The sequence below is a fragment of the Megalobrama amblycephala genome, linkage group LG17 (assembly GCF_018812025.1).
Source record: "Megalobrama amblycephala isolate DHTTF-2021 linkage group LG17, ASM1881202v1, whole genome shotgun sequence".
In the NCBI taxonomy this organism is placed as follows: Eukaryota; Metazoa; Chordata; class Actinopteri; order Cypriniformes; family Xenocyprididae; genus Megalobrama; species Megalobrama amblycephala.
The window spans coordinates 14,778,904-14,804,307 of NC_063060.1; the positions used below are offsets into that span (position 1 = coordinate 14,778,904).

At 35.4% G+C, this 25,404-nt stretch overlaps 1 long non-coding RNA gene across 1 annotated transcript in view; it reads left to right on the forward strand.

The window, feature by feature from the left end:
* Positions 1-15,400, forward strand: part of LOC125251165 — a 47,864-nt gene extending 32,464 nt beyond the window's left edge. Inside the window, exons 2-4 of the long non-coding RNA XR_007180934.1 lie at positions 6,257-6,364; positions 14,753-14,882; positions 15,032-15,400. This is a non-coding gene — a long non-coding RNA (uncharacterized LOC125251165). The remainder of the gene's footprint in view (positions 1-6,256; positions 6,365-14,752; positions 14,883-15,031) is intronic.
* The last annotated feature ends 10,004 nt before the right edge of the window (positions 15,401-25,404 follow it).

The window sequence follows — 25,404 nt, forward strand, 5'->3', positions numbered from 1 at the left end:
TGCAACTGATCATCGATTAAAAGCAAACTCTACAAAGTGGCTGACCACAAGCATTGCTGTCAGGCCATTTTTAGTTTTGTAACTCTATACAATTTGGTATTACTTGATCAACCCTGTTCAAGTGAGCTCCTGCATCTGCCAGGATCTAGTTCACTGGGGTTGGTGAAGACTAGGTTAAAGGTCTGGGCTATTGCCACAACAACATGTTCTCCAACCAATACGCCTATATAGGTCGTTTGTCACTTCCCTGAAATACGACCCATAGGAGCGTTTACTAAAGTTGCGCCCCTATCGACAACAGGACACTTTCATTTTAATGCATTGTTCCCTTTTATCTGCGTCATGTTTCGGGTCTCGTGTAGCTCAATTGGCAGAGCATTGCAATATATAACAATGTGTAGTCGTGATCATGCGATCGTGGGTTCGATCCCAGGGAACGCATGTGCTCATAAAGTGTAAATGCACTATAAATCACTAAGGGTAGGTGTAGGGGTGGGGTGGGTGTACTTGTTAATGGTAAATTGCTAAATGGAAATAGGACAAATGGTGTAAAATGTCCACACATTGCCTTTAAATGAACACGCATTTTGATTGGTAACGACAGTCAACGTCATTTCATGACGACAGACGTAACATGACACTGTCATTATTTTTATGCCAGCTAGAAGGCGCATGACTTTAAAACGTAAATATAGGTCGTAATAAGGTGGTTGAAAAACGACCTATTGGGTCTTTTTTTTTGGAGGACAGTCTCTACCAGAAGGTTGCAGGTTTTAAACCCGCAAAGGATGATCCATGAACAGACACCACTGTGTCCTTGAGCAAGTCACGCAGCCTCAGATTTCTCCAGGGTGACTGTCCCTGTAACTTCACATGGCACCGCTCTATATGACCACTGGTCACTTCTACTACTGTATGTCATGTCTAAATAATTTAAATTACACTTGGAAATATTTTCTTGAGATCTCACTTAGCCTCAAAACCCACACCTATGCAGTATTAGAGATAGTATCTGTATTTACATGGACTTTAATAATCAGTCAGTCTGAATGAATTGGCCAAATCTAATTAAAATTTAATTCGGATTGTAAGGGGTGTTTAAACCTTTTCTAATCCGATCGAGAGGACGTAAACACTTGATTGGATTGAAAACCGAAACTGGAAAGTACTTTGCATGTGCAATGATGTAGAGATGCGTTATCATGTGTGATGTGTGGATCAAGCTGTTGCTGAATGAAGTTCTATTATAAGTGTCCATATAAACGTAGCTAGTGTGGATTTAGTATGCATTAAGGGCACTGAGCTTTGACATTTATCAGACCTGGGACAATCTTGTGCTCTTACTTTACTTCATTTTGCATGCACACTTTCTCAAGTAGAGTACAAGTATGGGTATTGCAACAGGAACGATGTTTAACTGGGAGTCTTCTACATTTATTTAGTTTTACTGGGTTAAACTTTACAACAGTGACACTGACACCTGCAAAAGTAGTTGATTTTAGTGTGTTTATAGCCTAAGATGAGGACTACTAGCTTTTTGGTTGGCTATTAGCTCAATGCTTGTTAGAAAAGGATGGGTCTATGTGTGGGTCCTATCCTTGAGATAGGGATAAACAGAGCTGGTAACGCTGCATGGGAATGGTGGGGATTCCTGGAAGTATAGCTAGGGAACTTGAAGCTGTGGAATGAGAGCAACTCCGCTTCCATGCCTGCTCATGAATATAAATAGAGCCTGGAATGTCATAAATCAGAAATGCTGAGAGAGTGATGTGGCCTGGATGCTGTTACTTTCCTAGCTGGTTTGCCCTCTCTTTACCACATTTCTGCTTGATTTCTCCTTCCCTTCAAAGATCAGGTAACACAAAAAAGAGGAGGCCTGGCACTCACAGAACACAAGTGTATTCATCAAGCCTCTGGTCAACCGTCTGGGGTGGAAGATTTGACAGGAGAAGGAATTTGGAGTTCACTGGTGCTAATCAGGAGGAGCGAACAGGATGTGGGGCTCCTGCTCTCTACCTGATTACCACCAAATGGAGCACCAACCTGGGCCATAGAGCCAGCAGCTGGACAGCAGGAAGAACAGAGGGTGTAGACTATGTATGGAGCTCAAAGTGTGAGGGGTGTTTGATGACATGATGTATGCTGGCATTGGAAGTGTCTTGAACAGGAAGTGTCTCTGACACTTTAGTCGTGAAGAGGGCAGTAGAGCAGTACATTTTTGTATGTGTGAAGCAATAATACTGGTTTGTATATTGTAGCAAACTTGGCATGGTACAGACACACAGTCATGACTGAGAAATTGAACAAATGTAAAATAAGTTCAGTAATTCTATCCCAGGTGAACTGATTCAATTCTAGTGTCCACTATAAACTGCTTGGCACCTAACAAGCCACTGATTGTTCTTCTGTAGTGATTCTGTGGCACTTTCAACATCTAGCATTGCTCTGTTTGATTGAGTGATCCAACATGTCAACAACAACCAATGGCGGGAGTTTGGCAGGACAACACTGGTAAAAAATTATTTGGTGAACTAAATACTACAGAAAAAACAATGTCCTTTCTACCTGAATGCATTAAAAAAACAAAAACAAAAACAAAAAAAACAGTAATTGTTATATTAGTACTCAATTTAAACTTGTAGAGCGTGTATTAAAGTGTAAATACCAGCATTATAAAATTAAGTAAAACCTACTCAACTTTCTGATACTGGTGTTCCCATCGTGCACTGGGGCATAAATAATTAACGTTTAGGTTGCATTTTCACATCTTTCCAGCTGTATTTCGATGTTTTATCATTGCTTTTGTTGCTAGGTTTAATAACTTTTTTGTAACATCTGGAGTTCATTTTCTACTCAAAATGACACATTTATATTCAAAAATGAGTACTGGAAAGTGAGAAAAAAAAAAAAAAAAAAAAAAAACAATGTTACCGTTATTGTGTATTGTCTACCAAAGTATCAAGATCTCTGTGATCAGGTGGGTACCACATTACTTAATTCAATGTTATATTGTTTGAGTAAAATGTACTTAAAACCAAGCATTGCAAAATAAACTTCAACTAAGTAGAAATTACTCAACAAACTTTAACTGGCCAATTTAAAGTTACTTATTTTTATTTATGTTTTTGTTGTTGTTAATTTTACTTAGATTTTACTTAATTCCATATGTGAAATTTACTTTAAAATGTGCGTACAAAAACTTGCAAAAGAAAAATTAAGTCATTTTTTTGTTTTGTACCTTTGTCCACAGAGGTTGTAGGAGTTTTTGAGAATCTGTCATTATTGTTCATACATTCATGTAGAATGAACATAGTACTACACTGTGAAAATGATTTTATGATGAAGTAAATACTACAGAAAAAACAAATGTAATTTTTACATGAAAAACTTAATTCAGGTAAGAATTAAAAAAAAAAAAAAAATACCAAAAAAAAAAAAAGTAAATTCCAAATTAGTACTCTTGTAGAAATTAAAGTGTAATTATCAACATGATAAAATTAAGTAAAACTACTCAACATTTCTGATACTGGTGTTCTCATCATGCACTGGGCCTTGAATAATTAATGAGGTTGATTTTTTTGCTGTTTTCCAGCTGTATTTACACTGTTTCATCATTGCTTTTGTGGTTATGTTTAGTAACTTGCCATTTTGTGACATTTGGAGTTCATTTTCTACTAAAAATGGCACATTCATACTCAAAAACGATCTATCGAATGTTACCGTCATTGTGTATTGTGTACCAAGTATTGAGGTCTCTGTGTTCATGTGCCACATTACTTCTAATATGTAGATATGGTGTCTACACAATATCTATTATATTATTTACTTAGATGTTTCTAAGTAAAGCATACACTTTTAAACCAGGTTTAATTCAGTGTTTTATTGTTTGAGTGAAATGTATTGCAAAAGAAACTTCAACTAAGTAGATATTACTCAACCTTTTACTGGCCAATTTAAAAAATTTTACATTTTAAAATACTTATTTTCTTTGTTAATTTTACTTAACTTAGTTAAGTAGAATTACTTAATTCCATGTTTGAAATTTACTTTAAAAATATGTAAATTTGTAAAAAAAGAAAAAAAAAAGAAAAATTAAGTACATTTTACTTATTGTTTTTTTCAGTGTAATGACTCCAAAAGTGTACCTCAAATCTATTATAGTGTATGTATGTGTGTGTGTGTGTGTGTGTGTGTGTGTGTATATATATATATATATATATATATATATATATATAATTTAAATATATATATATATATATATTTAAATTTTCGATTCATCAAAATATCCACCATTAGCAGCTATCTGACCTAAACTGGGTTCTAATTGGTTCATTGTATTCTAAACTTAATTGGCAATCAGTTAATGAAGCTATTAAGGTGTGCTGACCCAAAAATCTTTTACAAACCTGGGCCAAGTTTAAACCAGTAACCAGGCATCACATTTGGCAAAGGGGCATGTCTGACTTTGACATGTATATATTGCCATTATTATGTAATCAAAATGAAAATTATTATTGCTGGTCTTCAATGATAATGTCAAGTTACTATAATGTATTTGCACCAAAAAATGATAAGGGTTTATGCTGATATAGTCCAAAACCACACTTTGCCAGGGGTGTTTCCAAACTTTTGGAGGGCAGTGTATATATATATATATATATATATATATATATATATATATATATATATATATATATATATATATATATATATATATATATATATCGTCACTGTCCGATGAAAAACACGTATGTCCATTTTGCCGATTTTGAGATTTTTCGACGGATTGAATGTCCAGGTTCATTTCCGTATACAGTATGCTTCACATATCTAAATGGCCAATGAAAAGTTGTGAAATCATGTCATCTGATTTTCACGTATATCCATTTGGTGTCAAAGCTGTCAATCACGCCGCGTATCTCCCGCCCTGTGGAAGCATCTCGCCGGTCTCGTGAAGTTTCATCGAAGCTCAGCACTGGATAGCCGAATAACACTGTGAGGTTACATTGCCAAATAAACATAGCCTGGTGAGACAATGACTTTCCTTTATCGAGGTAAACGTTTCCCCCCTGACGCCAGACGTACGTCTAGGAGTGACAAAATTACGGTAGGACTGTGCAAACAAAGTATCTGTCTAGCATTACCATGTCAGTGTATTGATTCATTGTCCCTTCATAGTTTGCAATAGACATTTAATAAATGTATAATTAATATTAAATAAACTAAGCGTATTTAATAAACTAAGACGTAGGCTATTTAATAAACTGAGCGTATTCATCTGTCAATATGAAACGCGACTTGGCCATTCTAATTAATGATCGGAAGAACGCGTATCGACCACCGTTACTGTAAAATATGCACGTATGTCCATTTAAACTCAATTTTGGTCAAATGTGAATTATATCATTACACTGGCAAGAATATGGTTACATGTAAAGATACCATACCAAGTATGACAACGCTACATTCAACTGCTTTTGAAATACGGTGTTTTTTTCACTTCCTGAAAAGTAACCGTTTTGGACATACGTGAGTTTCATCGGGCAGCGACGATATATATATATATATATATATATATATATATATATATATATATATATATATATATATATATAGGTAATTGCAGATAATATAATATTAACAAAATAAAAGACCACTTAAGTATACTGAAAGAGAATGCACTTTCATGAGTGTGTTTCTTAAAGAGTTAGTTTAGCCAAAAAAGATTCATCATGAGCTTTGATTCATCATGTGACTTTTTCATCACCACCTGGTTTTGGTGTTTGTCAATGTATTACAAAGGTACAAAACATTAATACTTCAGTAAGTTTTTAACATCAGTTAATGAAACATGTTTTTTATTTTTTTTTTTTATTTTTTTTTTTTTTACTGTAAATTTAAATCTGTAAAATGACTGTAAAAGTCTACACACCCTTGTTTATTTTTGTGTGTGTGTGTGTGTGTGTGTGTGTGTGAAAAACTGATATCATATCAGAACTTTTTCACCTTTTATGTAAAAATTACAACCTATGCAATGGCACTAAAAACCAAAACAATTCAGAGAAAAAAAGCAAAACAAAACAAACAAACAAACAAACGATTAAAAAAAAAATGAAAATAACCAAGGTATATTCTTTTTAAGTATATTATTTGTATAAGTGCTAAAGTGTACTTCTTTTCATAAGGGGCTATATCTGTAATTTAACAGCTGCTCCATGCTAAAACCTACACTCATGTGTGTTTTTCTCTGTGTTAGGTGGGGTTGTGTCTCTAGAGGGAAGATCTCTGTGACCTGGGTGTGCTGGGTCAGTTCTCAGTGTGACCGCTGTGCTTGCTGGGATGTCACTTCATATCCACTGAATCCGTATGGGACTTTCTTTGGCTCTTTTATTCTATAGTGTTACACCTCTCACTCTCTCTTTCCATTATCTTTCTTAGACCCCCTTATCCACGAAACACATTATCTTTAATTCCCTGTTGTTCTGATTTTTTATTTATTTTTTATTTTTTGCTAGTTTTGCTTACATAGTTCACACATTCTCTCTCTGCCTTTCTCTCTTCTGAGTTGTGAACTCTTGCAGAGCTAAATGAATTCTAGGTGAATCCTGCTGTGGTTTGATATTTGTGTTTCAGGGTTGCAGTTTGTTTCAAATAACACCCAAACTTGTAATACACCATTTTGCATGGGTAAAACTTATGTGCAGTTAAAATGAAATCTGGAAATCTTTATATCACAGAATAAACTTGGTCTAATATATAATATATCATCTCATTCTAAACATCTTTAAACTATAACAATTATCTAATTTGTTTTAGTTGACATGAAGTATTTTTTTCTGCAAGTTGACATGTCACTGTAAGCCCGGATAAATTAAATTTACTTAAAATTTGAATTAAAAATTTGAGGAAACTGGTTGCCCTAAACAAATTATGTAATGTCATCTTAAAAAAAAATGAGTTAATTTAACTTAAAATGTTTTGTAATAGTAATAGTAATTACACATATATTTAAGTTCAATGTACTAATTTATATCAATATATAAATTTATATCAATTGCTTTACTTAATTTGTTAAACTAGAAAATTAAGGGGGAAAAAAATAAATAAACATACATTCATACAATTTTCTGTTTTATTTCAGTTCAATACCAAATACATCAAAACATGTTTTTTTTCATATCCTGAATACATTTTCCTCATAAAACATGAAGAAATCTAGTTTTAACAAATCAGCTTATTGTTAAGCACAAGAACAGTCTTATCGCAGAATCACAACAAATTGCGTCAAAACTATATGGTTTGTTCACACTCCTGAGTTCACAATATTGGCAGTATTGAATTTTAGGTGCCAGCACACATTTTCCCAGGTTGAGCATTACCTGAATAAAATATACAGTATTTTTTATACAGTTAGGGTAGTCCAGGTGCAGGGCATAAATCAGTCTGAGAAAAGGACACAGAAGGCCTGAGTCAGTTGAGTTGGTCAGTTCATCTATCACCAAACATCCTTCCAAGACGAACCCCACTCTGGATGGGTTTAGCTGAGGACTTTCTTGATCAACGCAGAGGATTCTATCTGGAGTTTATCTGTATGAGTCCTTGTCAGCTGTAACCTAACAGAGGAAGAAAAAGATAGGCAAAGACATCATCATATCAGGTAATGCTGTTGTCAAATACTAGGTCATATGCTATTTTCACGCCCTGTTGTAATTATTCCGAGATGACAACATGTGACGTGGGAATTATGCATTTCTATGCTACACTATCAATGGCTAAATTAATCCACAGCCGTCAGGTGGTACAGTGGTCATGTGGTACAAGTAGAGCTGTCCATTGAATTACCATCTGGCTGATGTCAGGCTTGTAGTTGACAACTTTTCTGTGAGGAGCAAACATTAAAGGGTTAGTTCACCCAAAAATTTAAATTCTGTTTATTGCTTTATTACTCACCCTTGTGTCCTTCCACATCCGTAAGACCTTCGTTCATCTTCGGAACACAAATTAAGATCTTTTTAATGAAGTCTGCCTTAAAGGCAGGGTAGGTAAAAAATGTATAAAAAAATACATTTTTTCAAAATTTGTTTAAACTTTATTTATATATCAATACATATTTAAAATGTAAGTACTCTGAAAAAGAAAGTATAAAAATCGAGTGTCTGTAGACCTCTCACGACTGTTTTAAAGACAGCTCATTATTTCCATTCACTCCACCCCCTCCCTTCTGGGCTCCTTCCAAAGCCAGGCCCCCAAAACGCATGAACGTGCGACTCCGACCACTGAGCTGGAAGACGCATTATTTACCTGAGATGAGCGGAGAGGAAGGAGCACAGTGCATGTAGTGACATCATGTCAGAATCACATGTAATAAAAATAACTTTATAATTATGAAGATAAACATAATTTAACTCGCTAACGAGTTAGTTATCTATAAGGCAAAGCTAAAAACAGGTTGCATGATACACGTTTTTCCATTACCATCATTTACACTGTGATGAAGATGAATTTCGTGTAAGATTCATAACATATACGTTGTTCTACAGATAAACAGAGTAACATACACTCAAATATCAACTCACAACTGCATTGCAGACACAAAATAATAACACACACATACAACAAAGTGTGTACGACACACACAGATACAAGATAAAGACATCAGTAAACATAGGTAGAGAATATAAAAACAAAACAAAGGCGAAAAAAAAACGTGCAGGTAAACTTACAGGTGAACATGGTAAAAGAGTTAGACAGAGGGTAAATATAGTTCTAAGAAAAGTTCCTAGATGCGGAGTAACGTTAGGCCTACTATCTGTTAAACATGTATTTAGTTATCTAAAGCCAAAATATGCACAATTCAACACTATAGCTATCATCTTGTGCTAGGCCTATAGATTATTTATCGTCTCTACTACGGCTCGCTAAGTAATGTTATGTTAGCTATATTACGCATCTACGTGTGCTAATGACACATGCTTCATGAAAAAATAAACAAAAAAATATGTATGATCAAAATACAAAAAGAAAGATTTACCTGTCCAGCAGAAATAAAGCCATCAAGGAGTCACTTTTCAGCCCCTTGAGTTCCCTCAGTTCTCGCCATCGCTGGAGAGCCACGCCGATATTAACTCGCGTTTTATTTCTTTGTTTATCCAAAGACTTTTTGTTCATTGCCTTTTCTTGTACTGTTACTGTCTTCCTTTTTTGCCTGGTTTGCCTTCACTAACTGCATAGGCCGGTACTGTGAATTTTGCTTGCTGTTTCTCTGCCATTGTTTTGGTATTCCTAGGATCCATGCCTCTTGAATTCCCCAAATCAAACGTGCGCGCGCAAGTGGGCAGGTCATGTGTGGCAAAAGGATGGTTGCCATGGTTGCGAGAGAGTGACAGCCGCCTAAGCCAATCCTATGTTTCGTCCCGGATGGAAATAATGAGCTGTGTTTAATACAGATTAAATGGTCTAGAGTCACTCGATTTTTATACTCTTTTTATCAGAGTTCTTACATTTTAATTATGCATGTATATATATAGAAAGTTTAAACAAATTTGGAACAAAATTTCTTACCTACCCTGCCTTTAAAGGTGCCCTAGATTCAAAAATTGAATTTACCTCGGCATAGTTGAATAACAAGAGTTCAGTACATGGAAAAGACATACAGTGAGTCTCAAACTCCATTGTTTCCTCCTTCTTATATAAATCTCATTTGTTTAAAAGACCTCAGAAGAACAGGCGAATCTCAACATAACACCGACTGTTACGTAACAGTCGGGGTGTACGCCTCAATATTTGCATATGCCAGCCCATGATTGAGGCATTAGACAAGGGCAGCCAGTATTAACGTCTGGATGTGCAGAGCTGAATCAACAGACTAGGTAAGCAAGCAAGGACAATAGCAAAAAATGACAGATGGAGCAATAATAACTGACATGATTCATGATAACATGATATTTTTAGTGATATTTGTAAATTGTCTTTCTAAATGTTTCATTAGCATGTTGCTAATGTACTATCAAATGTGGTTAAAGTTACCATCGTTTCTTACTGTATTCACGGAGATAAGAGCCGTCGCTATTTTCATTTTAAACACTTGCAGTCTGTATAATGCATAAACACAACTTCATTCTTTATAAATCTCTCCAACAGTGTAGCATTAGCCTTTAGCCACGGAGCATAGCCTCAAACTCATTCAGAATCAATGTAAACATCAAAATAAACACTGTACTTACGCGATTAGACATGCTGCATGACGAAAACTTTGTAAAGATCCATTTTGACGGTTATATTAGTTGTTTGAGCTTTTTTTATGTTGTTTAAGGCAAGTGCGAGCTCTTGGGGCGTGGAGCATGAGAATTAAAGGGAATTAAAAATTATGCCCCAAAATAGGCAGTTAAAAAAATTAATTAAAAAAAAAATCTATGGGGTATTTTGAGCTGAAACTTCACAGACACATTCAGGGGACACCTTAGACTTATATTACATTTTTTTTTAAAAAAAAAGTTCTAGGGCATCTTTAATTCTTCATTGCATAGATGGCGCTGGAAACATTCCTCAGAGATTTTGGTCCATATTGATGTGAGAGCATCAAGCATAAACAATGCTCAGTTGGTACTAAGGGGCCCAAAGTGTGCCAAGAAAATATCCCCCACATCATTACACCACAAGCACAAGCAGAATGAACCATTGATACAAGGCAGGATGGATCCATGCTTTCATGTTGTTTATGCCAAATTCTGATCCTACCCTCTGGTTGTCCCAGCAGAAACTGAAACTCATTAGACCAGGCAATGTTTTTCCAATCTTCTATTGTGCAATTTTGGTGAGCCTGTGGGAACTGTAGCCTCAGTTTCCTGTTCTTAGCTGACAAGAGTGGCACCCGTTGTGATCTTCTGCTGCTGTAGCTCATCTGCTTCAAGGTTCAACTTCTTGTACGTTCAGAGATGCTCTTGTACAGACTTCGGTTGTAAAGAATGCTTATTTTAGTTACTTATCAGCTGGAACTAGTCTGGCCATTCTCCTGACCACTAGAATCAACAAAGTATTTTCGCCCAAAGAAATGACACTCACTGGATTTTTTTTTTTTTTTTTTTCGGACCATTCTCTATAAACCCTACACTGTTAGCCCAGATAAGTTGAATTTACTTAAAAAATTTGAGGAAACTGGTTGCCCTAAAAAAATTAAGTAATGATTAAGTAATGTGAACTTAATAATTCGAGTTCATTTAACTTAAAATGTTTTGTAATATTAATTACTTTGTAGTTATTACAACTAGTATATTTAAGTTCAATGTACTAAGCAAGTTAACTTGCCACCAATCAAAATTCATCCATGCCTCCCATCATGCATTGCTGCATGAATAAATTATGAGCTGAATTGTCTTAGTAATTTTCTTTATTCTCACTATTTAAATTTTGCTGTTTTTCTGTGACTTTTTAGTAGCTTGTTTTCTAATGTTCAGAGTTGATCTGTTTATCAGAACATGCTGCTTGTCACCGTCGTTGAGATTCACAGGCTGATTCTTGATGTCTGTGTGTGCCTAAAATATATATATATTTTTTTTTTTGTGATAAGGACAACTTTGAAAAAAAAAAAATGTATTGTAGAAGTTGATCCTCCGCTGTAGAATCACAGTGCTGCTGTAATCAATAATGTAAATCTAACTCAGAGATTGGGCTCTAAATGAGTTTAGTGATTCAGATGAAATAATGATTATGTGAAAACATAACCAACATCACCTGATCATCTTTTAACTTTGCTTGTCTGGTTGGTTTTAATACAGTTAAAACTGCCCAAACAAAATCTAATATTAAAAAGTCAAGGGTCAAGAGCTCAACTAAAACAAACACTGACCCTCGATGATGGTAACTTAAAAATTGTGATTTTCTCCTTTGGTGAAAAACTATAAGGTAAATGTTAGGAAAAAATGTCTGTAGAACAGCCAAAACAAATGTTCCAACTGCTCATCAACAGCTCCTTGAATTCATACACACCACGACAAAATGGCGTCATTACCTGCCGCAAACCAGTGTGAAGGAGGCGTGGCCAGGAGGAAAACTTCATAATTTAAGTGCATTTAACTTACATTTATTAACACATTCAAATACACCCACAAATTAGTTGAATGTACTTATATTTTATAAGTAATGCAACCAAACTTAAATATTTTAAGTATATTGTAATTATATTTTTTAAGTAAATATAAAATCCGGGCTAAGAGTGTATAGATGGTTGTGTGTGAAAATCCCAGTAGATCAACAGTTTCTGAAATACTCAGACCAGCCCATCTGGCACCAAAAACCATGCCACGATCACTTAAATCTTTCTTCCTCATTCTGATGCACAGTTTGAACATCAGCAGATAATCTTGACCATGTCTACATGCCTAAAGACATTGAGTTGCATCTGATTTGTGACCCTGGACCACAAAACCAGTCATAAGGGTCAATGTTTTTTGAAATTGAGATTTATACATCATCTGGAAGCTGAATAAATAAGCTTTCCATTGATGTATGGTTGCTATGGTTGCCATGCTTGTTAGGATAGGACAATATTTGGCTGAGATCCAACTGAAAATCTAGAATCTGATGGTGCAAAAAAATCTAAATATTGAGGAAATTGCCTTTAAAGTTGTCCAAATTAAGTCCTTAGCAACGCATATTACATACAAAAATACATTTTTTGATGTATTTACGGTAGGAAATTTACAAAATATCTTCATGGAACATGATCTTTACTTAATATCCTAATTATTTTTGGCATAAAAGAAAAACCGATCATTTTGACCCATATTTTGTATTGTTGGCTATTGCTACAAATATACCCTTATGACTTATGACTGGTTTTGTGGTCCAGGGTCACATTTGTTAAAATGGTTCCATTTACACTTGGCCACATAAATGTGTATCCAATAAGAGAAAATGCATGAAGTGACCAGGTGTAAACAGGTCCTAAGACATAGACCATGCCTTTACTCAATTAGGACTTGTATACAGATCAGCTCACACTTTCACATTTTACATACATGAATGTACAGAGGAATTGTATTCTTCACAACTCAATAAAGCTTGAGTCTTGTAGATGTGTGACATTAGGTTATTGACTCGTCTTGAGGTGTGGTCGGGTAAGTTTATATTGGACTGTGTGGCACAAAGAGCTCAGATTATGCTGAATGGACCTGCTTGTGACCTTATATTGAAAACTACAGAGGTTTCACTGGGAGAAAAGGAAATGTAACAATGTAACAATGAGATTGTTTCTGGCTTCCTCAGACATGAAAGAGACAGGGCAAGAGCCACAGCTATTCTGAGCCTTAAAAGCCCCATTCCTTTCCTTATTTTAAGGAATGTTTATTTATGAAAAGATTATTTGGAGTATTTTTAGAGTCCATGAAAGGTTTTCAAGATGATGCTGGTTTCAGTCTGTGAATTCACACAGAGAACGGGGTGGGTTTGTTAGACAGCTGCCATCAGCGAGCGTTTGTACGTGTGTATATGTGTATACACCCGCACACAATAGCTGTCCTGTAATAGTCATATGTTATGGGCAGAAAGACCCCGGGGAAGAAACAGAGCTTCCTCCGATTACATGGTTAGCACATCCGACACTTTCATCTCTGCAAACAGGACAGCGTATTACAGGTGGCAGTCATGTAGACACGATAACCACAGCACAGGAATAGTTAAATCAGTTTTTGTGGTGTGAAGTTAATCAATAAAGCAATAAAGTAACTGAATTTGAAAAACAAGATCTCTTTAGAAAGTATTCTTAGTTAGATTAGTAACACATTTTAAGTTTACATTCACTAGTTGTATTAAAATAAAGTTGTGAAAAGTAAAAGGGTTTATTCACAATGTATATTCGGGATAATTACAATATTTTCATATATTGACAATATAATGTTTCTGAAAGAAGTCCCATGTTCAACAGAGCTGCATTTATCACAATTTTGTAAAATATTAGTACAATTTAATTTGAGATTTTCTGCTAAAGAAACATTTCTGATTATTATTAATGATGAAAAGTTAATTTTTATTAATACATTGTTTTTTTTTTTTTTTTTTTTTTTAGCAGAGATGCATTAAACTGACTAAAAGTGACAGTAAAAAATATTATTATTGTTACTAAAAATAAATAAATAAATAAATAAATAAATGCTGTTCTTTTGAACATTTTAGCCATCAAACAATCCTGAATGAATAAATAAATAAATAATGGTTTACACAAAAATATTAAGCAGCAAAAACTGTTTTCAACATATGATAAGAACCATTATTAATAAATGAGCACCATTAATAATTGATAATTGAGCAATCAATTAGCATATTAAAATGATTTCTGAAGGATCATGTGACACTGAAGACTGGAGTAATGATACTGAAAATTCAGCTTTGATCACAAGAATAAATTACATTTTAATATATATTCAAATAGAAAACCGTTATTTTAAATTATAATAATATTTCACAATAGTACTGTTTTTACAAATAAATGCAGCCTTGGTGAGTATAAAAAAATCTTAATTATTACATAATTACTCATCAAATTATAAAATCATTTAAATAAATCTGTTTAAATTGGTTTTATGACACACCACTTGACATGTAAATTTGAATGAAGTTTTGATTGAAGAAGAGTTGTGAATTTGTTGTTGAAATGTAGCCATAAAATCATAGAATTTCAAATGTATTGAACAGTAAACCATTTTTTAAACCATTACTTTATTTGAATACACATTTTAAATGTCTTTTTTAACCTTAGAGAAACAACTTGAGTCAAAGCCACAAGTCTGACGGTGTTCTCGTAACCAAATGAGAAGCAAAGAAAAGACAGTTATAATAGAGAACACTTCACGGAGATCTTGGAGGGAGTACAGAAGTGTCAGAGAGAGGTAAGGAATGAGGAACAGAGAGAAAGAAACAAAAAAATGCTCTGACTAAAATGCTCCTTTCAACATCTGGATATTAAAAGGTCTCCTGTAAGAAGGAATGTAGTCCAACATTTCACTTTTGTCTTCTCGCCGTGTCGTCTTGGCTTCAGACCTCCAGAACTGACAAGATTTGGCCTCCTTCCCGGAGAACGCAAGCGAGGGGGAGGAGAGCAAGAGAAATCTGCCAGAACTTGACCTCTACAGCCTCCCTGTCTTTTAAGCCTTCATTGCCTTTTTGCTGCCACAGAAATGGTTACATAATTGTAAAGAACCAGAGCAATTTGTTTGTTTTAGCTTCTCAAAGCTTCCCACTTCTCTCAGCTGCTTTCAATTCCACGATGTGTTTCCCCACGGACAAGGTTCGACCAAAAGCCTTTCTGTGAAGCCAGTGCTCTCTATACACAAACCAATGGAGATTTTAATAAAGAAATTCCACATAAGTCAGGCTTTATTCAGCATTATTCAAATGATTCCGTGGAGCCAAGTCAGATTATCCTCTAGAAAAAGGATTAAAAGAGTTTCCAAAAATCCAGATGTTGTAAGACAAACTATAATCAACTTATCTCCTGAAAATACCTCTTTTTGTTATAAATAATAGAGGATTAGAATTGTTATTTATAATATAATCATTTATAACTGATTATACTTAAATATAAAACATAAATATAATTTTATTTTATTTTTTGCGAATTTTTAAAAATGCAGATTAAAGGATTAGTTCACTTTGAAATGAAAATTAGCCCAAGCTTTACTCGCCCTCAAGCCATCCTAGGTGTATATGACTTTCCTTTTTCTGATGAACATAATCGTAGAAATATTAATAAAGATCTTGACGCATCCGAGCTTTAAAATGTCAATGATAGGGTTCAATGAGTATGAGCTGAAGAAAGTGATTCCATCCACATCCATCCATCATAAACATATTCCATGCGGCTCCGGAGGGTTAATAAAGGCCTTCTGAAGCGAAGCATTTGTGTAAAAAAATATCCATATTTAAACAGGTTATGAAGTAAAAAATGTAGCTTCCGTCAGACCGCCTTCCGTATTGAAGTTACGAAGAAAGTGTAAACTGTCATCACGTCAGTTACACTTTTTCTGTAAGCTGAATAGGGAAGGCGACGTAGTGTAAGCAAGAGATTTACACTTTCTGTGTACGCTGAATACGGAAGGCGGCTCGTGCGGAAGCCGGATACTTCTGCTGTATTTTACTTCAACTTGTTAAATATGGATTTTTTTTTTTTTTTTTTTTTTTACACAAATGCATCACTTCTCTTCAGAAGGCCTTTATTAACCCCCCGGAGCCATGTGGAGCACATATTTATGATGGATGGATGTGGATGGAAGCATGCACTTTCTTCAGCTCATACGCATTGAACCCTATCACTGCCGTATTAATATTTCTGCAATTATGTTCATCAGAAAGAAGAAAGTCATATACATCTAGGATGGCTTGAGGATGAGTAAAGCTTGGGCTAATTTTCGTTTCAAAGTGAACTAATCCTTTAAGGATTTCAGTAAAATAAAGATTACATTTGGGAAATTTCATGCACACAGTGCATCATATACATATTGTATATGAGTCTAAAAAATATGTATTGGATGAACACTTGTGTCTATGATGAATATTTTAAAAGCAATCTGAGGAAGCAATTTAGATCTCAAGAGCTACAAATACACAAATTCAAAAGTGGCCAAAAGTGATGTATGGCCCAGGAAAATTGACATCTTCACCTTTATTCAAATATTATTAAAAATGTGTTAGTCTCAACAAATTTATCAAGTCTCAAAAACTGTCAGTCTCCTACGCAGTTGACGCAGTGAACGCAATGCAGAGCTTCCATATTTACATACGAACGCCGGCTCATTATTGGCCAACACGTGTTCACATGAGCACCACGACGCATGCGTGTGATGCTGACGCAGGAGCCGGCCAATACAAAGTTGCCGTTCTGATGTAGAACACAGAAGCTCTGCACTGCATTCACTGTGACAGTTTTTGAGACTTGATAAATTTGTTGAGACTAACACATTTTTAAGGAGACTAACAGGGAAGAGGAAAAATTGTTGAATAAAATCATTATTTTTGTTTTGTTTTTGCGCATGAAAAGTATTATCATCACTTCATTACATTAAGGTTGAACCACTGTAGTCACCTTGACTATTTTAACGATGTCTTTACTACTTCTCTGGACCTTGAATGTGGTAATTTCGTTGCTTTCTATGGGAGATAAAACCTCTCGGATTTCATCAAAAATATTTTAATTTTAGTTCTGAAGATGAACGAAGGTCTTGTGGGTTTGGAACGACATGAGGTTGAGTAATTAATGACAGAAATTCATTTTTGGGTGAACTAACCCTTTAAATAACTGATCATTTTGTCAATGTATGCTTTTTCCTGTGAGCTGTGAGCTTTTTTTTTTATAGTAAAATAAAATTTGTAGCTGTAGTTTGCCAAATCATTTTGTCAAAAAAAAAAAAAAAAAACCTTAACCAAGTGTAGTGTTTCAACAATATAAAATATTTTCCTCATATTTTGATGTTAAAAAACAAATATCCCCTCCAACATCACTTTTGGCCACTACTGTATATTCAAACTTAAATTCAAAATCACAAATCTGACACAACATTTTAAGATAACTGAATCTCAACTCCTTGGCATTCCACTGTACCACCCATGGTTAAAAAAAAAAAAAAACAGCCAATGACAGTCAAGTGTATTTTTAACACTTAGTACAACATTTTAACTCAAAGTCTTCTCTTAAACCCAATTCACATCACTCTGTAAGCACGCTGAGACATTGCTCCCAGCTAGGGCTCAGTGATAGCTCATTTAAGCATTGATATTGATGGGCTGGCTGATGGGAAACCACCACGGGCCTCTGACAGATGAAAAGCTTGAAGACTTTAACCTAGTGCTGGCCTAGCGCCAGGACGAGAGAGAGCACAATGGAGCAATGTTCACTGACAGAAGAGCTGCAGCGGGGCTTACGGCTGTCAGCATGGCCTTCAGCTCTGTCACCAGCCGACACACAGACTCTTCACGGACCAGGATGACTAGCTGCAGATTACCAGGCTGCCGTCACGGACCATTTGATCTGACACGTGACCCTTACTGTAGAAATTTAACATAGTAACCATAGTTTCAGCAAAACATTATAGTTAATACAACTATTGTTGCTACTGTGAAACCATAATAAAAGTGGGATTACCTTGAAACAATAGGTGAAACTTTCAAACTTAATTTTATATATTTATTTATTCATTTCTTTTAGTGTTGTCAAATTGATTAATCATCTAACAAAAAAGTTTGTAAAAATGTGTGTGTGTATATACATATAGATGCAATTAATCACGATTAATAAAAGTTTGATAGGTATAAGCAGTGGTGGTGTAAATTGAATAAAACAAGTTGCTAAAAATGCTAAATAGCATGCAAAAGCATGTATCATTTTTACAATGAAAACTTAAAAAATAATCAGTGAATATTAGGAGAAACAGTCTTGTTTTCCCTTTGAATTAAAGGGTTAGTTCACTCAAAAATGAAACTAATGTCATTTATTACTCACCCTCATGTCATTCTACACTCGCAAGACCTTCATTCATCTTCGGAACTCAAATTAAGATATTTTTGATGAAATCTGATGGCTCAGTGAGGCCTCTATTGAGAGCAAAGCCATTGAAACTCTCAAGGTCCATAAGGGTATTAAAAACATATTTGAAACAGTTCATCTGAGTTCAGTGGTTCTATGTTAATATTATAAAGCGACAAGAATACTTTTTGTGCACCAAAAAAACTAAATAATGACTTTTCAACAATATCTAGTGATGGGGCGATTTCAAAACACTGATTCAGAGCTTTACAAATCAAATCAATGGATTGAAGTGCTAAAGTCATGTGATTTCAGCAGTTTAGCCATTTGATAGGAGATCCGAATCACTAATTCGAAACAAAAGATTCATAAAGCTTAGAAGCTTCATGAAGCAGTGTTTTGAAATTGGCCCATCACTAGATATTTTTGAAAAGTCTTACAGGTGTAGAACGACATGAGGGTGAGTAATAAACGACATTATTTTCATTTTTGGGTGAACTATCCCTTTAAGTTAATTTTTCTGACCCCATTGTCAGATATTGTTTCTTGTTTTAACGATTAACTTGCTTATTTTTAAATACATGTTTCTGAAAACAAGACTAAATCATTATTATAAGTCATATTGCATTTTGATTTAAGAATGTTTAGATATCTGAAATGGAAAACAAGACAAAAACACTCAGTAAGAACCTTACAACATTACTTTTTTCTTTTTTTCTTACTGTATTTTTGATTCAATAAATGCACCCTTGGTGAACAGAAGTGATTTTTTACAAAAACATTAAAAACTCTTACCAACCGCAAACTTTTGGATAGTATGTCACAGCCATGAACCATGATTTGCTATGCTATTACTAGTAATACAGGCCTATGTTTATTTTGTCGACCTTTAGGAGAATGCTAGTATAAATATGATCTCAAACTAAATGCCCATTTTGAACATAGTAGTTTCAATTATCCTATTTTTTTCCTCTTTTCTCGTCATCTTATCATCATAATTATTGTCATCATCATCATCATCATTATTTGTTGCTAATTCTTTATATTACTTTGTAGCTCTAAAGGTCTATCTTGGCCAAACCCTGATGAAACTCTGAGGATATAAATCTGTTATTAAAACAGTATGTAGATTAGACCGTCAAAATATGAGTGAAGACAATACTATAAAAGCGCAGCACTGCCAAGAACTTAGCAAATTATCAAGACAAAAGAGTGCGACAGAGTTGTGCAGCCAACGGCCAACAAAAACAACTTACTTGTTGACAGTGACCTGCATCTAATACCTCCAGCAGAATAAATCACGTGTCAAACTCAGGGTAAGAGCTCTGTTGGCCAGCAGCTCACAAACCCAACATTGGGACTATTTACGATGAAACGCGGGAGGGCGACCTGGAGGAACACGAGGAAAAATGACAGGCATGCGCGCTGCCCCCCAGATTTTATTTGTTGTCTTTTATTCCCGGGGTACGCATTAAAGGCAGGAAAATGAATATGATATCTTTTAACATCTAAACTCTGAGAAGCGTTTCAGTGGCTCGGGAACCAGTGCCCCCCACCCGCACACACCCACGCCTACATATTTCATCCGCTCTTCCAAGATGTTTGAAGCCTCTGACCCAGCTGGATTCTGCTTTGAGCTGGAAGCGTTCAAAGTGTTACACGGACACTAATCATCGCGGCGAGCAGCGAGAGACGCCTCCCCTATGCGGCCCGGCCGTCAGGGCATAGCTGGGTCGAAGAGGGACGTTCTTTGATCCCGTTCAGCTGAGCAAGAGCTTTATACTTTTGTTACCGTCTCCGTTAACATGTTACATATTTGCGCCAAATATTCTCCATTCCAGCATTTATTTTACACAACCAATCAAAAGCCAGGCAAAATTACATTTTTTTTATGTTTCTGATGTCTCTTATGCTCACCAAGCTGCATATGTGATCAAAAATACAGTAAAACAGTACTATTGTGAATTATTATTATTCTAAGTTAAAATAACTATTTGAATATATTTGTGATGGCAAAGCTGAATTTTCAGCATCATTTCAGTCTTCAGTAACACACGATCCTTCAAAAATCACTCTAATATCTGATTTGCTGCTCAAGAATCATTTATTTCTATCATCAGAGTTGAAATGGTTGTGCTGCTTCATATTGTTGTGAAAACCATGATACATTTCCATTCAAATGTTTAGGGTTAGTTATAGTGCTATAAGCTATAGTGCTGCATGATTTATTGCGATTAAACCACACAGGTTTTGGCAAAAGCTGTGAACTGTACGGCTCTGTGATCAGTAGTAAATGCTTCTCCATCTGAAAGCTAGAGGCCACTCTTGCGAAGAACCTCCAAATATGCCTTGCCGTAGAAGCAGATAAGGCGTGTCATTCCAGGAAATCCCTATGGGCATAATACTATCGCTGTAGCTGAATAAACAGAAGATTGAAACGCTTTGATTGATTAAACATGACTAATAAACACATGACTGCCTTATTCTGTGTAAGAAGCCACATCATCTCACAGAAGGATGCTCAGCTGTTGTTATGAAGTGAGTTTGGAGTTATTAGGGCCCGAGCACCGATGGTGCGAGGACCATATTGGAATTGCTCCATTTCTTATTATGCTTCTCCAAAATGAATCACATTTTTAAGGGCTTAAACATGCTCGAAAACTCACAAAATTTTGCACACATCAGAAGTGGTAAAAATTTACAGGTTTCAGAATTAGGTGTGGCAAAATGGCTCGATAGCACCACCTACAAAATTTCAACGAAGTGCCCCTCGCACTACATTTCACGTACAAATATGAAATTCAGTACACACATGTAACAGCCCCATACCTAGAAAATCTGAAACAAGAAGTCAGATATTTTGAATTTTCTTTGCAAATTTTTGCAGTTTTTACCATTTTCAGACATTGTACTTTAACAAACTCCTCCTAGAGATTTAATCAGATCAACATCATATTTGGTCAGTCTAATCTAAAGGCCTTTGTGACGTTAAATTGCAAAAATCTTGAGTTTTCACTGAAGGGCATGTCCATGGCGGAATGACAAAGTTCGATGTTTCACCATGAAACAGAAAGATGTTGTAACTCAGGCATACAATGTCTGATCTGCCCCAAACTTCACGTTTGATAAGAGTCTTGGCCTGAAGTCATCTACATGCCAATATTCAGTTACAGTCATAGCGCCACCTGAGGGCAACAGGAAATGGCATGTTTTACGCTGTGATTAACTCCTTATAGAGATTTCATCACATCAGCATCATATTTGGTCAGTTTAATCTTAAGGCTTTGGCGATGTTAATTTGCAAAGATCTTGAGTTTTCATTTAAGGGCGTGTCCGTGATGTTCTGACAAAGTTTGATGTTTCACCATCATGTTTTCACCATACAAGCTGTTGTAAGTCAGGCATACAATGTCCGATCTGCCCCAAACTTCACGTTTGACAAGAGTCCTGACCTAAAAACATCTACATGCAAATATTCAGTTATGGTCAAAGTGCCACCTGCTGGCAGCAGGAAGTGTGGCACATCGAAATGTCTTTGCCACATTTCTCCTCTATTTACCTGCTTAAATGCATGTTGCCCACTATTCACTGTTTTCCTAAGGCCACCGGGTGGTGGTGGCCCGGGTGCGAGGGCTCTTTCAACGCTGCTTGCAGCTTTAATTAAATGTTGTCTTTTGTTGGACAATATGTTAATAAATGGTTCTCATGTCTGGAAAGATGTTTGACGTGTGTTGCTTTTTCAAATTATAAGCTTCTCAAACTCACAGTTTGAGAATTTCAATGTTTTTTTTTTTCGTATCGTGCAATAAATCGTGCAGACCTATTTTAAGGTGCATTCAAGCCAGGTTGTAATCACGAGATTTCAACTTGTAAAAAGCATTCACTTCCTTGCAGAATTCTAATTACAATTTATAAGCTGGGAATTTTCTGAGAGCTCTTACTTGTACCATGTGACCACTGTACCACCTGACCACTGCAGATTCACCTAAGTGTTGAAAGTAATAGTTCCCAGTTCGAGGACATAAAGAGCTCGTGTTGGCATCTTGAAATGACGGTATTTACAACATAATAATAACAATAAAAAGAAGAATAAGAGCCATTATTAATAACTGAATACCAATACTAATTTATAACAACTGAGCAGTAAATCAGCATTAGAATTATTTCTGAAGGATCATGTGACACTGATGACAGGACTAATGATACTGAAAATTCAGCTTTGCATCACAGGAATAAATTACATTTTAAAGTAAGTCTTAGATTCTTCAAGATCAATCACCAGGACATTGATTTGTAAAGAACCATATACAGCTTTTCATATGACATCACAGGAGCTTAAATAGGTTCTTGGAATCAGTGGAGCTTCTCTGATGGAATCATATGTTAACATGTAAAAGGTTTCTTATGACATCATGCAGCTTTAAGAACCTTTATTTTTAAGAGTGCAGAAAAAATACAAGCGCAGGAGACATACAACAATAGTTTACCTCTCACATACACAACTACATCACACACTGTGTCTGTACTCGTATAGAGGATTCAATAACATCATATTTTCTCCCTCTGTCACTCTCTTTTTTTTTTTCCTCTCCTCCTTCACGCTGAGAGGAGAGAACAGAAGGGCTAGGTGGGGAGGGATGAAGAATATCTTATACTCCTGAGGCCGTCAAACACGTAACAAACGCAGCTGTAAAGAAGAACAGAGAGAGGGGGGCTGCATTTGCCAGTACAAGACAGAATACTTTGAGCTTTCTCGGCTCCATTTGTGAAGCTCTTTGTCACCTGTCTATGAAGGCTAGTAGGTCAAAGCAGAGTTTGTTTTCCAGTTGTTGAAGACTTCTGCACTCGTCCGTTGTCTGATGGGAGGGAATTCCAGGCATTTTCACCTCTTCACACGCTGAAGTGTCACATGACCTGACTGTGGCTGTGGGTGTTCCTACCTGACTGAGAGATCCAGGGTGAAAATGTTCAAACATTGTGAAAAGCAAATGTTATAATAAATGGTTTTATGGTAATTACACTTTTTATTGCTTTACAAATTGTACTGTACACAGGATGAAATTAAACTCGTATATGATTGATGAAGTCTGAAACTCAATAATGATTTCTTGTTAATGTAAATAATATGGTTTTCGAATGATTTTTTAGTTTGAATATTCACAGTAACTTAAATATGACATAAACTGCACCAGTCCATTATATTGAGTAGGTAATAAATAATATATGTTGATCGTTAAATTGCTAGTCATATCAAATACACATAATATCTGAAAATCTGTGCTGTCTGTTTTTGGATTCGAACAGAACACGGGAGACTTTGATCTTCAACCTTGTTCTATAAATCTGTCTGCTGTCCCGCATCACATTCTCCACAAATCTGTGTGAAGATAGTGCCATAAGAGTTAATGCTCTTTTTATGCACGTCCTTGGCTCTGTTCACACGTCTTCTCTTGTGCACAAGGGTATGTGTAGATAGATACAAACTGACGACGTCTCCTGTCGTTCCAGAGATGCTGGTCTGACGCTGGTCTCATCTCATAACACCCCATTACCTCGCCCCACATCCCCCATATTTCTCTCCTCCTGTCTCTCTCTCACCTTGCTGTCTCACTGTATAGAGGTAATTCAGCAATGAATCACCTGATACTAATGTTAAACAGCCATCGACCCCACATCCCAGATAGCAAGAATTTATGCGTCTGCTCAATGAGAGGTCAAGTGCTTCTAGAAAGTGTTGGGGCCAGTTCTGCAGTGGTCATGGCTTAGAGGAGAAAAAGAGAGAATAATTAAGTGGCCCAAAGATAAAGTCAGATTTATGATGGAATCTGTGTGAATAATATACAATAACATCCTGGAAGAATTAAGGAATTTAAGCGTTTAATTTTTAGCTGTAATTGTAGAGATTGGTTTTGTGCAACCCAAATTGTCTTTTGAGCCCCTGAGCACAATCACACACTTAACAACACAAATGGAAATTGCTTAAATGGTTTTAAAAATGTTATAATTTTGTTTTGCCTTCCTTTAGTGAGTTTAAACATCCATGTAATTCACTCTCTGGATGTAATTACTCTACAATAACAGATTTATAACACAGTTATAATGTAGTAACTGTATTATTACACAGTTATAATCGAATAACAGTATTATTACAAAGTTATACCTTAATAACAGTATTATTACAAAGTCATAATGTAATATCAGTATTATTGAACAGTTATTAGTGTTTCATTTGTGATTCCATGTGATTCCATACCCATAGGAATTGCATTTGAAAAATAGGTCCCACTTTATATTAATTGGCCTTAACTACTATGTACTTACATCAAAAATAAGTACAATGTACTGGGTTCATATTGAATTGCAAAACACTTTTGCTGCTATTGAGGTGGATACGGGTAAGTTTAGGGACAGGTTTGGTGGTATGGGTAGGTTTAAGGGTAGGGGTAAGGTGTAAGGGATGGGTCAACAGTGTAATTATAAATGTAATTACAGAAATTAACTACAGATGTAATTACATGCAGGTGTTTTAAAATGTAAGTACAATGTAAAAACATGTATGTACACAATAAGTACATTGTATCGAATTATTAATTTAAATGTAAGTACATAGTAGTTAAGGCCACTTAAAATAAAGTGGGACCGAAAAATAAATTGACTGTTTGGTCAATAGCAACATAGTGGTCATAAAGACCACATTAAAAAGTGAAACAATCATATATGCCTCTAAGTTTTGTAAATAAATAGAGAATGCACTCTAACTTAAATAAACCATGACTGCCATATCTAAGACTCTGAGGTCTTAATTTGACATTAAATCTGAGCTGCCATTAACTTCTGTTCATGTCATGTGGAAACTATGGGGCTAGTCTGGGTAAACACGAGAGAAAAGAGAC